This window comes from Thalassophryne amazonica, chromosome 2 (genome assembly GCF_902500255.1).
Source record: "Thalassophryne amazonica chromosome 2, fThaAma1.1, whole genome shotgun sequence".
Lineage (NCBI taxonomy): Eukaryota > Metazoa > Chordata > Actinopteri > Batrachoidiformes > Batrachoididae > Thalassophryne > Thalassophryne amazonica.
In genome coordinates, this window is record NC_047104.1 from 37,860,528 (window position 1) to 37,880,018 (window position 19,491).

The following is a 19,491-nucleotide window of genomic DNA, read 5'->3' on the forward strand; positions in this document are numbered from 1 at the left end:
AATCGGTCCACCCTGCCTTCACTGTGCATGCATCATTAGCCGCGGTTCACTGATTATCACATTGTTTCTACTTAAAATTGCACTCCAGTCATCATCTGTCTCAGCGACAGATATCTTTTAGCTCTCTTAGCTTTTGTACAACAATCATTTCCACATACGAGGTCTATTAGAAAAGTATCCGACCTTATTATTTTTTTCAAAAACCATATGGATTTGAATCACGTGTGATTACATCAGACATGCTTGAACCCTCTTGGGCATGCGAGAGTTTTTTCACGCCTGTCGGTTACATCATTCGCCTGTGGGCAGTCTTTGAGTGAGGAGTCGCCCACCCTCTCGTCATTTTTTCATTGTTTAGGAATGGCTCAGAGACTGCTGCTTTGTTTGATAAAAATTTTTTCAAAACTGTAAGGCACAACTGAGTGGACACCATTTGATAAATTCAGCTGGTTTTCGGTAAAAAAAATTTAACGGCTGATGAGAGATTTTGGTCTGGTAGTGTCGCCGTAAGGACGGCCCACGGCGCCTGACGGCGATCTGCGCTTCGAGGCGGCAGCGTCTCGCCGTTTCAAGTTGAAAACTTCCACATTTCAGGCTCTGTTGACCCAGTAAGTCGTCAGAGAACAGAGAACTTTCAGAAGAAGTCGGCATGAGGAGTTTATTTGGACATTCCATTGTTAACGGACATTTTGTAATGAAAGAACGTGCAGGCAGAGTCGCATGTCGGGCCGGACCTGACCGCGGGGGGTCGCGACAGGAAAAACACCTCCGTTGGAAACCTTAACGGGCAAGTTGGAACATGCCCAAGCTGTTAAACAATTTCTCAGTTACTCACTTGTTGAAAGCCATCAAAAGCCGCCTGAATTTTACAAATGGTTTTCAACACGGAGGTGTTTTTCCTGTCACGGCGCACACAGATTGAAAGACGTGCACGCAAATTTGCAGAGTCGTTTCCGTGACTACTCGGCAAATTTGCGCGCACGTCTTTCATTACAAAATGTCCTTAAACAGTGGAATGTCCGCATAAAGTCCTCATGCCGGCCTCTTCTGAATCTTCTCTGTTCTCTCACGTTGTCCTGGGTGAATTAAACCTTAAATTAGGATGTTTTCAAATCGAAACAGGCCGACGACGGCGCCTGGAAGCGCTGCACGACGTCCCACTCCGTGGGAAGTCCTTACACCGACAGAAACACCCCATAATCTCTCATCAGCCATTAAACTTTTCACCGAAAATAGTGTCCACTAGGATATTCCTCACAGGTCCAGAAAAAATTTTGATAAAGCAACACCGTCTCGAGCAGCGTGTGAAACAAAGGAATTCAGCTGAGCGGGCGGGACCACATCTCACTCAAGGCCTGCCCACAGGGAAATGACGTCACCGACGCGTGAAAAAACTCACGCATGCGCACAAGGGTTCAAGCATGATTGGTGTAATCGCACGTCATTCAAATCCATATAGTTAAAAAAAAATAAAAGGGTCGGTTTCTTATCTAATAGACCTCGTAAATTCAGCATTATTTCATCATAAAAGACGGCGGAAGGGATCAGAGCGCCGCAGCTACACGGGCTACTAGCTGATGCATTCACTGGGCGTCGGTCATTTCAAAGCGCCACCGATTATCGCCTCATTTCTGCTTAAAACGGCCTTGTTACTGCTTCAAACTGACTTTAGAATGATTTAAGAAGTTTTACCTTGTCATCTGATGGTTAATAATCATATTAATCCATTTGATCACTTTGGGTGAAGACAGTACGTCTCAGACGAGCTGCTGAGCTCCAAATGCATAACGCATGCACAGTGGAGGCAGGGCGGACCAATTTTTAGGGGCGACACCGGAACATCAATAAAGTTTCTGATTTTGTTTTTGTTCCAAGCAAAATACCAAAAGATTCTGTTTTTTGTTATCATATCATGAACCGGTGTCGCAGACCGAACGGTCCACCCCTAAAAATTGGTCTGCCCTGCCTCCACTGTGCATGCGTCATTTCGGCACTCAGCAGCTCGTCTAAGACGGAATCTCTTCACCCAAAGCGATCAAATGGATTAATGGGATTATTAACCATCAGATTGACAAGGTAAAACCTCTTAAATCATTCCAAAGTCAGTTTTAAGCAGAAACGAGGCGATACGCCGTGACGCCTTGAAATGACCAATGCGCAGTGAACGCATCAGCTAGCAGCTCATATAGACCCAGTGCTCTGATCGCTCCTCTGTCTTTTATGATGATATAATACTGAATAAGCGAGTTTGGAGTTCCGAGTGCACATGTGCGAGTTGAACACACAAACGTTTTTGTCAATGGTAAAACATTGTTGAATCAGTTTAAAACTGTGGAATCTTTGCTTTTGTGAGTTTCGCCTGATTTTTTATTTTTTTTTATCGTCTGTGCAAATGAATAATGTTATGGATGTGCAAAGGCCCTTGGTGGCTGATTCAAAAGTATCCAGATTATATACAGCCGTATATTTCAAAGTTTGTATGCTGTAAATTATGCTTTCTAGTCAAAATGTCTACAAACCAAAAAGTCCACAGCCAAAAGGTCCACACCTAAAACGTCCAAATGCCAAAACATCCACAGTACACACCAAAATGTCCACATGTCCACATAGTTTGAATTTGTAGAATAACACTCATGTCTTAAATTTCCGATAGCTCTATAGTAATAATTAAAGATTTGTAGTTGCTGACTACAGCAAGATTTGCAAACGTAATTACCAAACATAATTAACATAACATAGTTAAGATAATTAACAATTAATAACAAGCATAATTTTTGTTGGTTTATTTGAGTGCATGATAATACTGTCAACTGTTAAATTTAAATAACATTTTTTTGTTGATTTACAATGTATAATTTCATATAATAAATATAATAATTTTTGTGGGAAAATGCTTAGAGAACATATTTTATATAATATCATTACTGTAGTAGAGTGTGGACGTTTTAGCAAAGTCTTGTGCATGTTTTGGGCATGTGGACTTTTTAGTTTGTGGACATTTTGGGTGTGAACTTTTTTGCTTGTGGACGTTCTGATCTGATGGTGGAGGTATGCACTCACTGAGTGCTGTAGTTTATTTATAGTCTAAATTAACAGTGTTGATGTCCTTATTGCAATGGTTTGTTTAAATGTATTCTATGCCGTAGTTTCATCGTAACAAGTGTTTTTCTTTGGCGGGGGTATGCACTCCGTAAGTGCTGTTGTTTATTTATGACTTAAACCACTGCGATGCGCTGATTTCAACAGTGTGCTTGTTTGTTTGTTTTTTTACACCATGTTGTTCCAGATTTTTTATTTATAGTTCAAACCATCACATTGAGGCTCACTCCACCATGGAGCAGGTTCTCATAGACGCCCATGTTAAAATGTCCAAATTTGGAGCAGAACTAAACATGTTTACAGCCTAGTTTTTAAAAAAATGGTTTCAGTCTCAATAGCTACTCACTCCTTCATTTAAGACATTGTAAGCCATAAAATGCATAACAAGAGGTGTGGGTGCACTTGTGTGTTGCTTGTTCTCACCGCGTCTTGCCCATGCTCCACCTCATTCTCCATACATGGGTTGTCAGCCACAGCATGGCTAGCCTATAGATTAATCTATGGGTGGGCAATTATTTTGTGCAAAGCGCCAAATGAGAAACAGAAAATATTGTGGAGGGCCGAGCCAAAAGGCTAAACTCAAGTTTGCACAATAATAATTTCATTCCTATATAAAAAGCAGTAAATAGCATTATTTCGACAAACTGTTAGATGTTCTGATTAGGCGATGAAAAAAAGGTTACCTTACAAAAATGTAATTTATTCAGTCAAATTTTCCAAGACAATAGTGAACAAAATGTGAAACATTTCTGACTCATTACATTTGTGATCATTTTCAGTCACATTGACCCCAAAACACATTTTGAGTTTAATATACTGTTGAAACTGAAACTGTTGGAACAAGGAGGTTCTTAACTTTCTGAAGACATCACACCAATTGTCATTGTAAACCAGGTATTAAAGACAAGTCACAATATCACTGCCACTGAACTGTGCAGAAAAAAGAGAAAAGTGTCCCAGTTCACTAATTCTTATCATGTCCTCATGACTACATTTGTATTTTCCACTACTTTCCACATTTGAGTGTTTTTCAGTTCTTTTTTTTCTTGTTCAGTGAGAGAAATCTAGTCTGATATTTAACAAGTGTATCAAAGTCAGGCTGCATGTCTGAGGTGGAGATGTGAAGCTCAGCTGACAGATGATCATCAGTGAGAGAGGACCTGGACCTGGATTTATTAAACTTCATCAAAATCCAGCATTCAGCATCCACCTTTCTCTTATTGGCATGAGTGGACATTTTTGAGGAGCGGTACACAATGACTGGATTAATCATTTCCGAGAACAAATTAAATTCATTAAATTAAATTTTAGTTCAGTCATAAAGGCCCATTCACACGGCACAGGATGACAGCTGAACAAAGGAGTAAAACTCAAAACAAATTGTCTGGAAATGGTGGACAAATGATCCTGCACCTTTGCTATCACTGAAAGGCCTGCACATCAAGAGTGCATGAGTGTGAAAATGAAACATTCACGATCACGGCACTGAAAGTGGGTATAAAACCAAATGTCTCCAGCGCTGGATCCATGGCCCCATCCACCATCTCCGTCGCTGTCCCCAATGGATCACACGAACACGCCAGGTTGTGTGGCGTGCATTACGCAATGGCACAGTGCCAGGATGCATGGCGTGAGGCGATTGCTCTGTGCCAGGCTTTGTTGTTACACGATGGCGCAGTGCCAGATTGTGTAGTGTGCATTTCGCAATGGCACAGTGCCAGGATGTGTGGCATGGGCCGATTGCTCCTTGCCAGGCTCTGCTATATCCTGGAGGACACGCACACACAGCCACAAATGGCTTGGGAGGTGGACAAAGGTCACCTACAACACTAACTTGGTCGAATAGTAAATATTTTATTCTCAAATTTCCAGGTGTTTTCGGGCCGGTCCGAGTCAGCCAAAGGGCCGTATGCAGCCTGCGGGCTGTAAAATGCCCAGATGCGGATTACAGGTTTTCTCAGTCGCTTTGGTGCATTTCTCACAACAGTATTAAACTGTACACAACACTTAGTGCAACCTCCACAACATTTAGTCCTTTGAGCACAACCTAGTGGCAGTTTCATGTTCATTTCATCCAAGTGCACATGCTTTTGGACATGTAGCAATTGAGTACATACGAGGTCTGTCAATAAAGTAACGGTCCTTTTTATTTTTTTTCAAAAACTATATGGATTTCATTCATATGTTTTTACGTCAGACATGCTTGAACCCTCGTGCGCATGCGTGAGTTTTTCCACGCCTGTCGGTGACGTCATTCGCCTGTGAGCACGCCTTGGGAAGGAGTGGTCCCGCCCCCTCGTCGGATTTTCATTGTCTGGAAATGGCGGAATGAAAAGGACTTTTTTCCATCAGAATTTTTTCAGAAGCTGTTAGAGACAGGCACCTGGAAACCATTCGAAAAATTTATCTGGCTTTCGGTGAAAATTTTATGGGCTTCACAGAGAATAAGGTCTGTTAGTACAGCTTTAAGGACCCCTTCAAGGATGCTCGGCGCGCCGCGCTCCGACGACGCGGCACAAGCCACCGGACCATTTCTAAACGGATGGCTCTGTGGATACAAGACCGTCGTGTGCTCTTTCTCTGGTTATCACAAGCTGGACATCAGCCATTTTCCAGCAGATTTCACTTTTAACAAGAGATTTTGTCATGGAAAGCCGCGCGGAGGCTTCGCACGTCACGACCGATTCGCTTTGGAAGCGAGACAAAGGAACACCTCCGTTTCGGGAAGGAGACGAGTCGCTGACTACGCCATCGACTTCCGGATGGCGACAACACCGGAATTTATCGGTTATCGATTATCTGTAACTTCTGATACATTTTTGTGTGGTTTATCGGTTTATCTTTATCAAAGATAACTTTTCAGTTATCTTATTATCTGTTATCGAAGTTAATTTTTTGGTTATCTGTGCCCACCACTGGACCTGGGCCTTTGTTTTTACTGTGGGCGGGCTGGACATGTGGTCACTGAGTGTCAATCCAGGGGTGCCCTCGCGCGGTCACAACCGGTACTGCGGGCGAGTCAGAATTCCATTTCTTCAGTAACTCCTCAAAACGTAATCACAGCCAGGTTTTTCTCAGAGCATTCATCCTGTATGGTGCCGGTGTTTATTGACTCTGGCTCAGACGCTAATTTGATGCAATCTTCTTTTGCCAGGTCCCTACATATTAAATTAAACCGTCTCCCACATCCTGTGGTAATGCATGCTGTGGATGGCCATGAGCTCGGTCGTATCACTCATTGCACTGATTCAGTCCGGCTGATTATTGCAGAAAATCACTCTGAGATGATAAGTTTTCACATATTTGATCAAATGACTCATTCAGCTATTTTGGGGCACCCCTGGTTAAAAATGCACTGTCCACAGTTAAATTGGTCCGCGGGACCCGACTGTGCAGGTTGGTGTCTAATCAGTTCCACTAAAACAGTCTTAACATCTACTTCCGATCTCACTGGGGTTCCTTTGTGTTATCATGACCTTGCAGAGGTTTTTAGTAAAACCAGAGCTAAATCGCTACCTCCGCATCGTCCTTACGATAGTGCCATTGAGCTACTTCCCGGTACCAGTCCTCCATGAGGAAAACTGTTTTCTCTCTGCCCCTGAACGCATCGCCATGAATGAGTATATCCAGGAATCATTAGAGGCAGGTTTGATTCGACCCTCGTCTTCACCCGCAGGGGCAGGGTTCTTCTTCGTGGAAAAGAAAGACAAGTCACTCTGTCCATGCATAGACTATCGCGGCCTTAATGATGTTACTGTCAAGAACCATTATCCCCTGCCTCTCATCACCACTGCATTTGAACTACTAGAGGGTGCCACAATCTTTACCAAGCTTGACTTACGTAACGCATACCATTTAGTGTGTATTAAGCAAGGGGATGAATGGAAAACGGCATTCAATACCCCCACAGGCCACTATGAGTACCTTGTCATGCCCTTTGGGTTAACTAACGCACCTGCAGTGTTTCAGAATTTGGTTAATGATGTCTTGCGCGAGTACCTGAATACGTTTGTATTTGTTTATCTGGACGATATTCTGATTTTTTTTCTCCAGATGAAGAAACTCACATGCGGCACGTTCGCTCAGTTCTGGAGACCCTGTTACGCAATCACCTATTTGTAAAAGCTGAAAAGTGTGAATTTCATAGATCCATGGTGTCGTTTTTAGGGTTCGTGATTTCAAAGGGGGAGATTCGGATGGATCCAGGGAAGGTGGCAGCAGTTCACGATTGGGCTAACCCTAAGAACCGAAAGGAGGTACAGAGATTTCTCAAATTGGCTAATTTTTACCATAAATTTATCCGTAATTTCAGTTCCATAGCCGCACCACTGCACAACGTCACCTCATCCCTCCGGGCCTTTAATTGGACTCCTGAGTGTGATGAGGCCTTTCAGGTCCTAAAGAATCGCTTTACAGCAGCCCCCATACTACTCCTTCCAAACCCCGCCCGACAGTTTGGGGTTGAGATTGACGCTTCCGACATAGGTGTTGGAGCGATCCTGTCTCAATATGACCCATCTGACAAGAAATTACACCCATGCGCTTATTTGTCTAAAAAAATTATCTCCTGCAGAACGTAATTATAGTATAGGTGACCGAGAACTGCTGGTGGTTAAAGTGGCAATGGAGGAGTGGCGCCACTGGCTTGAGGGGGCACAAGTGCCATTCTTGGTATGGACTGATCACAAAAATTTAGAGTATTTGTGCTCAGCAAAATGGTTAAATTCCAGGCAGGCTCGTTGGGCTATTTTCTTTAGCCGTTTTAATTTTGTACTGTCATACCGCCCTCGATCCAAAAACGGCAAACCGGATGCACTCTCCCGACAAGGGGATCCTTCTATTGCTCCATCAGAACCTAGTACAGTCCTTCAAGAGTCTTGTTTTGTTTCTGCCATCACCTGGGATGTTGAGTCTAAGGTTCGTTCTGCTGTACGTGATGTACCCATTCCTCCAGGGTGCCCTAAGGGGAAACTATTTGTACCTGCCTCTCTAACAGGGGAAGTTATATGCTGGGGACATGATAGCAGGTTTGCCTGCCACCAAGGTATCAAGAATACTTTGCGCATTGTTCAGGAGAGGTTTTGGTGGCCTTGCCTGCTTTCCGATATCACCGATTACATCAAGGCCTGCCAGACCTGTGCTATGCATAAATCCTCCACACACTCACCATCCGGTAAATTACTGCCTTTGTCCATTCCAACGAGACCTTGGTCTCACATTTCCATTGACTTTGTCACAGGCCTTACGCCCTCTAAGGGGTAGTAGTATTAACGGTTGTGGATCATCTCTCAAAAATGGCCCTGTTATGTGTCGACGCGGATTGAGGAGCGAACCTGCGTCAGACAGAACCCAGCGCTAAAAATAACCAGAAAGCGGTTCCAACAACAAAAACAATTTATTTTTCACCTGTGCCTAAATAAAATGTACAAAACCAAAACCAACGTCCTTCTGGAGGAGTGACTGTTGGCACGCTCTCCAGCACCCGCAAGGAGAGAAGTCCGGCGCTCCTGGACCCACTACCACCAGACAAACACCCCCCAGGTGGACACGACAAACTGACTCTCTGTGAAGCAACGAAGATGTGAGGTAAGTCAGCAGTTACAACAATGTCTTTCAAAAGACACACGCTATCAGCAACACATTCAGGTCTGTACTTTTTATCTTTATGGAAATGAGCAGCTTCTCACAACAAGTGGAGGATCACTTATCCTGCACGCCACAGCAGTGAGAAGCAAACTGCACAATTCTCATCACAATTCAAGTATACTGTGTAACAAAACACCAAGTTACTATCAACAATTAGTCAAATACTTAATTACCTTTAATGTGTGCTGACAGCATGTGTCCTCACCCTTCCCTGCTTCACGGCTCGATGTGTCAAACCCAGGTGCGGTCCTCAGCGTCTCACAAACGAACATCACAAGGTCGAGTTCCCGGCAGTTCTGCTTGAATCACACATGCCTTAAAAGCAGAACGCCATCCAATTATCTGCTTCAGCCGAAAGTCCTCAAGGTTGCATGTGAGCACCAGTCACAGGTGCTTCACATGATGTTGATGAGGGTGAGGATTCTTCAGCCAGCACCTTCTCCACAGACAAATCAGTTTCCATGCCACCTGAAGAGCAAAGAAAAGAAAAGAACACCAAAACATCCAGCCACACCCCCCAACACACAACAGTACCCCCCCATCAACGGGAAGCCTCCCGGCGACCGAACAGACCAAACCCGAGAACAGCACCTCCCTCCAGGGTCCACGTCAGGAAGTAGACAGCACCACGCTCCCAAGGTCCACCACAGACAGCAGGACAGGCACCGCAGCTGGAAGGCCGGCTGGAATCAACAAAGCCCCAAAACATACCCCAATACACTCCAACACACAAAAAAAACATAAAACCCACCCAAAACCTCCCCAGGGGACCGTCCCATCAAACCCCGGGAAGAAAAGAAAAACTCCCAAACGCCAAAACCCAACACAGCCCCACAAACACAATACAAACAGAAATGCATAAAGAAAAATAACAAACAACCCCCCCAGAATGACCTGCAGAGTCCAACCCCCCCCAGAAGGCCTTCATCGCCAGTTCCAGGAGGAACAGCCAGAACCATGATCCCACACAGGTCCCCAGGTATACATGGAGCAAAATGGCGCCCCCCAGGGGACCGTACCATCAACCCCAGGAGGTACCCTCCCCACAACCCCGGAACCCCAGACCCGGTCACACTTGGCCAGTTGGCCCCAAGCCAATTCCCCCCCAGGGGACCGTCCCATCAACCCTGGAGGTGGAACCCGGAAGGAAACAGAACAAAATCAAACATCAACCCCCGGAGGACTACCAAAAACAACCCTGGGGGGATATAAAATGACCGTAAACCCTGTTACCCTCCCCGGCACCTCGAAAGACCCCAGGTCCCTCCCAGAGCCTTCGGCGGCTCAATTTTGGCGAACGGCTCAAAATATCAAGCCGGAGAAGGGAACAGAAAAAAAACTAACCCAGCTCCAACCCCAAGGCGCAGCAGAGAACCGGAAATACGTCCGGTGCCCCAACTCGACCATACCCCAGCCTCTCGGGAGGGGTGGAACTACCGAAATGGCGAACGGCAACAGATCGGCCCACCCCTCCGACTGAGGTAAGTCTCCGCTGCACCACACCCCGGCAACACCAATGACGAACGGTACAAAGGCTCACCGAGGCTGGCGTGGAACCGGGCCCTAACCAAACCAAAAAAAACGCCTCTAACACCCCCCCCCTAGGTGCAGAGGTCTTCTGAGAATGCTCAGCGTGACCAACCTGCACCACCCCACCACCCACAAGACAAACGGTCTTGGGGCAAGTGAGGTTGGGGTTAGGGATGTAGAGAAATAAAAAACAACAAAATAAAACGACCCAACAACCCAAACAGAAAATACCTAAAAACACATAAAAAAATTAATAAAGACGTGAGCTCAGGCGGACTTCCAACCGCCTAACAGTCACTCCACCAGATACGCCTCTGACTCCACATACAATTATAACCCCTATTTAAGGAAAAAAAACATTTACCCATGCTAGATTTTTTTTTATTATTTTTTTTTTTATGTGTGTTATGTTGCCTGTCCCGGATCACTTGGAGACACGTCACCATTATTTCTCTTGACGTTTACATGTCGGGGCAATACAGTAATCTCTGCTCGTCCGAGCTGCATGGGCTCGTCAACAGGAGGAGCCAGAGGTCCCGTCGGAGGAGCCTCAGTGGGGCAAAGAAGAGGCGGCCCAGATCTGTGTCGGGGAAAGCCCCGAGACGAAAAAACCCGCTCTGATGGGCGTCCTCTCTTGCGTCCACGCTCCTTCATCCGATCATCTAGACGAATCACCAACGATATTAGCTCATCTAATTCGTTTGGCTCGTCACGGACTACCAGCTCATCTTTCAATGACTCACCCAACCCATCTACAAATACGCCTCGTAAAACTGCGGCATTCCAACCTGTGGGTGACGGAGTTATCGGCACCGGTATCGATAGTGCCGCAGCAGCAGGAAGCAGAACGGCTTGCGCTGCAAGCTCCGTAACACGGGCGTCTGTTTGTTTAATTTGGTTCGCGAGATGCTGTAATTGCTCCCGTATGTTCTCCAAGTGTTCTTGAACTTTTTCGACAAAAGGAACCGCTTCTGCCGCTGGGTCCATTATGGAATGGCCGGGAACTACTGTTATGTGTCGACGCAGATTGAGGAGCGAACCTGCGTCAGACAGAACCCAGCGCTAAAAATAACCAGAAAGCGGTTCCAACAACAAAAACAATTTATTTTTCACCTGTGCCTAAATAAAATGTACAAAACCAAAACCAACGTCCTTCTGGAGGAGTGACTGTTGGCACGCTCTCCAGCGCCCGCAAGGAGAGAAGTCCGGCGCTCCTGGACCCACTACCACCAGACAAACACCCCCCAGGTGGACACGACAAACTGACTCTCTGTGAAGCAAAGAAGATGTGAGGTAAGTCAGCAGTTACAACAATGTCTTTCAAAAGACACACGCTATCAGCAACACATTCAGGTCTGTACTTTTTATCTTTATGCAAATGAGCAGCTTCTCACAACAAGTGGAGGATCACTTATCCTGCACGCCACAGCAGTGAGAAGCAAACTGCACAATTCTCATCACAATTCAAGTATACTGTGTAACAAAACACCAAGTTACTATCAACAATTAGTCAAATACTTAATTACCTTTAATGTGTGCTGACAGCATGTGTCCTCACCCTTCCCTGCTTCACGGCTCGATGTGTCAAACCCAGGTGCGGTCCTCAGCGTCTCACAAACGAACATCACAAGGTCGAGTTCCTGGCAGTTCTGCTTGAATCACACATGCCTTAAAAGCAGAACGCCATCCAATTATCTGCTTCAGCTGAAAGTCCTCAAGGTTGCATGTGAGCACCAGTCACAGGTGCTTCACATGATGTTGATGAGGGTGAGGATTCTTCAGCCAGCACCTTCTCCACAGACAAATCAGTTTCCATGCCACCTGAAGAGCAAAGAAAAGAAAAGAACACCAAAACATCCAGCCACACCCCCCAACACACAACAGGCCCATTTCGTACCCTTGCCAGGATTACCTACCGCCAAAGAGACTGCTGAAGTTTTGTTGACTAACGTTTTTAGACTGCATGGTATCCCACAGGACATAGTCTCTGATCGAGGGACTCAATTCCTCTCTCGTTTCTGGAAAGAGGTCTGTCACCTGTTGGGGGTCACCTCCAGCCTAACCTCAGGACAACACCCAGAAGCCAACAGCCAAACTGAAAGAGTTAATCAAGAGTTGGAAAAGGGCCTGCATATCCTGGCTTCTCAGCATCCGGCCACCTGGGCCTCACAGTTAGTGTGGCTTGAGCTAGCACATAACTGCTTACCATCTGCATCCACAGGCTACTCCCCGTTTCATGTGTCACATGGATTTCAGCCATCTTTGTTTCCTCCCACAGACTTGAACTCCCGGGTGCCCTCTGCCTTGTCCCTCATCCTTCGCTGCTGACGAACCTGGGAGTGGGCTCGTCGAGCTCTGCAACATTCGTCAGTGGCCTATAAAGCCGCAGCCGATAGGAAGAGGTCTTCGGTGCCAGCCTACACCCCAGGTCAGAAAGTCTGGCTCTCCACTCGCCACCTGCCCATCGGTGGCCTCCTCCGGGAAAGCTCACTCCCAGGTTCATTGGTCCATTCCCCATCTCTTAAGTGATTAACCCTGTTTCAGTCCGTCTGCTTTTGCCCAGGTCCATGAAGGTGCACCCCACCTTCCACATCAGCTATGTGAAGCCTTTCCACACGAGCCCTTTGTGCCCTCCGGCTGTTCCCCCGGTTTGTGGGTGGGGGGGCCAATCTTCTCTGTTCTGCGCCTCCTGGGATCCCGGCGGCGTGGGAGGGGGGTGCAGTACCTGGTGGACTGGGAGGGGTATGGGCCTGAGGAACGGTCCTGGATCCCCTTCCGCTTCATTCCGGACCCAGACCTTGTCGCGGACTTTCACGCTCAGCACCCTGGTTCCCCTGGGCCGTCAGGAGTCGGCCCTTAGAGGGGGGGTCCTGTCATGCTTTGTACCTGTGCTTTAGGTTTTTATGGTTTTCTCGGTGCTGGGTTTTTCCTGCCTGCTCTTTTTCTGTCCCTATCTCTCTTGTCTGTGTCTCTTGGTGCTTGGTGGTGGGCGTTGCACTCAGTTTTGGCCACACCCAGTTCTGGATCTTTCCATACACCTGTTTCTAATCTGCATCTCATCACCTGGGTGTATTTATGTCCCACTGGTGGCACTACTCCTTTGCCAGATCATTGCGCCTTGTGCCTTCGCTTCCAGCCTTGTATTCCATGTTTCCAAGTCCTGCTACCACGTTGTGTTTCGACCACCTGCCTGTTTGTATTGACCACGCCTTAAGCCTGATGTTTTTGATCTGTTTGCTTGTTTTGGACTGCCTTGCCGTGTACCGGACCCCACTGAATCCTTCAGTAAACGCCTTTACCAACCAAACCTACGTTGTTGAGTCCTGCAATTGTGTCCAGACATTTCTGTCCACCATTCCTGATAGCTGCCAGTGTTTTTTATGACATTGTGCTGTGATTGACTAAATGTTTCTGTTGGAAGACGTGTGTCAGTGCTTTGGTAGATTTGGTGAACTGTGTTAGTGTATTATTGTATTTTGAAAGTGTGTGTCTGTGTTTATTTAAACTGTGTGAATTTGAGTATGAAATTACCTGTTTGGCGAATTGTGTGTTTCAGATGTGATGTGCATTAACAGTTTTAAAAAAGTGTTTAAGGTTCTGACAAACAGGTCATAGAGGTTGTAAAAAACTGTAATGAGAGGGGTGTGTGAAGCATTAGTTGCAACCAATGATGAGACACTTTTTCAGAGTCACTCCCAGTTGAATCCCATGAACCCCCACTTTACAAGCATGTATAAACCAAGAGTTGTGATAGGCACAAGGTGCATACTGTATCTACAATATGGCAACACATGGAAGGTCAGCCTCGTGGAAGAAGGGTGAGGATGCGTGGAGGAAGGGTACAGAACCGGGGAAGAAGAGGTCAACCACATAGGCAGATTCCTGATGAAATCAGGGCAACAATTGTGGATCATGTTGTCAATCACGGCGTCACAATGGCTGAGGCTGGTCGAAGGGTGCAGCCAAATGTTGGGAAAACCACTGTCAGTTCAGTCATACCAACATTTCATCGGGAGAACAGATGAGAATATTGTAATTGAGAGTAATTCAGCACTAACCAATTTGCTCTGCACTGCTGTCATACATGAGGCTTGCACTGGGACATAACCATGTAACATTTTACATGTAGACTTACAACCTTATTGAAGCATAGATTTGGTGTGGTATATTGTGTCGTAGTGTCATAATGTAGAACAATATTGCCGTACTATAGTACTGTAAAGATTTGCCATATTTACTATACTTTTATTCTGCACCATGTAGGACTACAAGACAACCTCGCAGAGGTGGAAGAGGTCCCCTTTTTACTCTGCAGCAAGAAGAAGGCATTTGTGCAATGGTGGTTGTAAACAATGTCATAAGACTGAGAGAAATACAAAGTGCAGTTCTAGAAAATTACAACTTTTTTGGAAATATTCAATTCATATCAATTGCAACCATAGACCGAGTCCTCAGAAGGACTGAAATGTACATGAAACAACTGTAAATGCAAATGTTTTATTTATTTATTTTTTTTCTTTTGCACAATGCTGTGAACACATTACAGTAGAATTGCAAAGGGCATATACTGGAAAGTAAGTAAGTCCCTTCGGCTGCTCCCTTGTTTGCACTCAGGGTTGCAACAGCAAATCCAAGGTGGATCTGCATGTTGAATTGGCACAGGTTTTACACCGGATGCCCATCCTGACGCAACTCCACATTACATGGAGAAATGTGGCAGGGGTGGGATTTGAACCCGGAACCTTCTGAACTGAAAGCAAGTGCATTAACCACTTGGCCACCACCCCTGCTATATACTGTAAAGTAAAATGTGCAAAATGCATATTCAGTGTCTTGTATAATTTTACTTTAGTTTTCAAAATACCATAAATGGTATATAATGCAGCCTTGAGCATTTTCAAGTAAAAATACCAAAATGTAACTTTTTATTTCGCATTAGGAAACACTTCCAGAGTGAACTGTCACAATGAAAACATGTTCAAGCCATTTGACTTGATTGTTGGTGTCAGGACTTGACATTTTGACATCACTGACCCTTTCATTGAAATAAATACTTGCTTTTGAAGAATGAACTACCTATTTTGATCAAGTGACTCACTTTTGCAGGTTATCTACTATGTTTTGCAGTTTGCACTAATTGTTTTGAGAAACTCCTTAGCAGTGGTGCAAATATAAATTGTGTGGTGAGAAATGCACCAAAGCGACTGAGAAAAACTGTAAGCAGTATAGAAGAATGAATGTGAATATTCTGTTAAATGTGAAAAAAAAACATACTTTATATATGCTCATAAGGAACCCAGTGACCCAAACTATCAGCACCTCAAAATAGGTGTAGACAGAATCAAACTGTAGACTTCTTTAAACATCTCACACACACACACACACACACACACACACACACACACACACACACACACACACACACACACACACACACACACATTTGTACTGATAGATAGATAGATAGATAGATAGATAGATAGATAGATAGATAGATAGATAGATAGATAGATAGATAGATAGATAGATAGATAGATAGATAGATAGATAGATAGATAGATAGATAGATAGATAGATAGATAGATAGATAGATAGATAGATAGATAGATAGATAGACAGACAGACAGACAGACAGACAGACAGACAGACAGACAGACAGACAGACAGACAGACAGACAGACAGACAGACAGACAGACAGACAGACAGACAGACAGACAGACAGACAGATAGATAGATAGATAGATAGATAGATAGATAGATAGATAGATAGATAGATAGATAGATAGATAGATAGATAGATAGATAGATAGATAGATAGATAGATTTCCACACGAGCCCTTTGTGCCCTCCGGCTGTTCCCCCGGTTTGTGGGTGGGGGGGCCAATCTTCTCTGTTCTGCGCCTCCTGGGATCCCGGCGGCGTGGGAGGGGGGTGCAGTACCTGGTGGACTGGGAGGGGTATGGGCCTGAGGAACGTCCTGGATCCCCTTCCGCTTCATTCCGGACCCAGACCTTGTCGCGGACTTTCACGCTCAGCACCCTGGTTCCCCTGGGCCGTCAGGGGTCGGCCCTTAGAGGGGGGGTCCTGTCATGCTTTGTACCTGTGCTTTAGGTTTTTATGGTTTTCTCGGTGCTGGGTTTTTCCTGCCTGCTCTTTTTCTGTCCCTATCTCTCTTGTCTGTGTCTCTTGGTGCTTGGTGGTGGGCGTTGCACTCAGTTTTGGCCACACCCAGTTCTGGATCTTTCCATACACCTGTTTCTAATCTGCATCTCATCACCTGGGTGTATTTATGTCCCACTGGTGGCACTACTCCTTTGCCAGATCATTGCGCCTTGTGCCTTCGCTTCCAGCCTTGTATTCCATGTTTCCAAGTCCTGCTACCTCAATGAAAACATGTTCAAGCCATTTGACTTGATTGTTGGTGTCAGGACTTGACATTTTGACATCACTGACCCTTTCATTGAAATAAATACTTGCTTTTGAAGAATGAACTACCTATTTTGATCAAGTGACTCACTTTTGCAGGTTATCTACTATGTTTTGCAGTTTGCACTAATTGTTTTGAGAAACTCCTTAGCAGTGGTGCAAATATAAATTGTGTGGTGAGAAATGCACCAAAGCGACTGAGAAAAACTGTAAGCAGTATAGAAGAATGAATGTGAATATTCTGTTAAATGTGAAAAAAAAAACATACTTTATATATGCTCATAAGGAACCCAGTGACCCAAACTATCAGCACCTCAAAATAGGTGTAGACAGAATCAAAACTGTAGACTTCTTTAAACATCTCACACACACACACACACACACACACACACACACACACACACACACACACACACACACACACACACACACACACACATTTGTACTGATAGATAGATAGATAGATAGATAGATAGATAGATAGATAGATAGATAGATAGATAGATAGATAGATAGATAGATAGATAGATAGATAGATAGATAGATAGATAGATAGATAGATAGATAGATAGATAGATAGATAGATAGATAGATAGATAGATAGATAGATAGATAGATAGATAGATAGATAGATAGATAGATTTTTCGGTATTGTTAGCTTCCGTTGTGCGGCCGATTCAGCTGCGCGTTGCACCGTTGTATGCTTCTGGGAGGAGTAGAGATGTTTGTATTTTATTTCATTCCTTCTCTTTGTTGTTTTCCGTTCACTTTGATTTTCTGTAATGATGTCCGTAAATGTTCTGACACAGGATTTATTTAACAAGGTTACAACTTAATGGTGAAGCCTTCATAAACAGAGATGAATTCTGGGTATTGGTGCAGGATGCATTTGAGGCGCACAGTGCTTCGGCGTGGTGCGGGGATGGCGCATCCTGACACAGTAATGGTTGTCATGGTGCTGTGATTAGAAGGCATTAATGAGACGGCGTGTCATTTAACCACGAGAACCATCCAGCGGGTTCGCAACAGTGTCTGAACAAATCAAATCAGAGCAGCTCCACTCAGGTCTCTGTCAGCAGTCATTAACTTTCATCATTCTCCTCAACCCCCACGCCCCACCCCCACCAACCTCAGCTCACACATTCTGCTAGGACAGGGGGAGCAGAGCGGTTAAAGGTCAGAACTCTTTTGAGTGTGTGGATTTATCACAGCAGAAGGTTGTGACTCATAACTCATCCTGGTCAACAAGGAGCAAATATCATAAATCCAGATGGACAAACGGAGGTCAAAATCAAGAACCAACAGAAGCAAATTAAAGAACCATGTCCAGGAAAGACACATGTACCACAAGAGTTTCCACCTGCTGTGAAGGTTCAAGTGTTCAAACCCGCCCCCCACCCCATGCAGCCTTCACCGCCTCATAACTCAGCCCTGCAAAGTCAAGAGAGTTCTCAGCAGCTTTAGAAATGAGGATTTTGATATATCCAAGTGAGCACAAGATGTAAATTCAATATTGATTTTTGGTTGAAAACTGGATGATATCTGTCTGAATGTCTTTTCACCCAATTTTAAACCAATGCGACTATATTATCAACATGTCAAAAAACACAAATTCTTTCCATTAAATGTGTGATTCGTGCAGATGAAGCTTTAAACAGAGGTGAAATGGCAATATTCGGACTGTTGGTGACTTCAACATTCATATAAATAAGCCTATATCTGCATGGAAAAATGACCTATAGCAGGACATCTCGATGGAGGAGTGGGAGAAGACATGCCTTCTGGCCCAAACCCAAACTGTAAATACCAGAGGCAAACTGTTACAGTATAAATGGTTGCTCAGGACATATATTACACCAGTTAAATGACACTGCTTTAATCCAGATATTCCTGATAATTGTGTCAAATGCACATGGGAAGTTGGAACTCTGTTCCATTGCATGTGGGAATGTCAAAAACTCCAGATGTTCTGGAGAGACGTACTCAAACTGATCTCTAGACTGACAGATAGCATTATTCCAATGGAAGCGAGACTATGTTTGCTCCATATTTACCCTGAAGGTTTCTCTGCAAATTTAAAGGAATGTAAACGTATTAATTTCTGGCTGTTGCAAGCCAAACGCGTGATTGCTTTAAAATGGAAAGATACTGAGGGACCTAATTGTAGTCAGTGGATTAGGAAGATGTCTTGCAATCTGTTGTTAGAAAAACTGACTTATATAGTCAGAGATACAACTGAGGAATTTTATGAGATGTGGACTTCTTTCTTTATGGATGACTGAAATGTACAACTGCCTATGACTGGATAAGGACTGGTGCCACCACCATCATCGTACCAAGAAGGTCTGGGATTTGCCATGTCAACTGTAATTAAACTAATCCAAGTTAACTTTCTATTTATTTATTTTTCTTTTTTTATGTACACTATATGTAGGTATGTAAATGTATGTATGTGTGTATCTATGATCATTTACTGTTTTAGCTTGAATTCTTGGAGATTGGATGTCCAATTTTATTTTATCTTATTTTTTATTATTATTATTATTATTACTATTATTATTATTATTTTTATTTAAACATTTAATTATTTTTTCTTTTTTCCTTGCGAATAATCTTGTTCTGTTGAGGGTGGGAGGGAGGGCTGTTGTTAAATGTTTGCAGTTTGTTGTTTATCTCATTAATGAAAAAAGTCAATTAAAGTGTGGGGGGAAAAAAGCCCTCTGACCCCCTTTGCAAATCATTTATGGAGATTATGGATGTATTAGGATTCCAGCAATGCATTCAGGGTT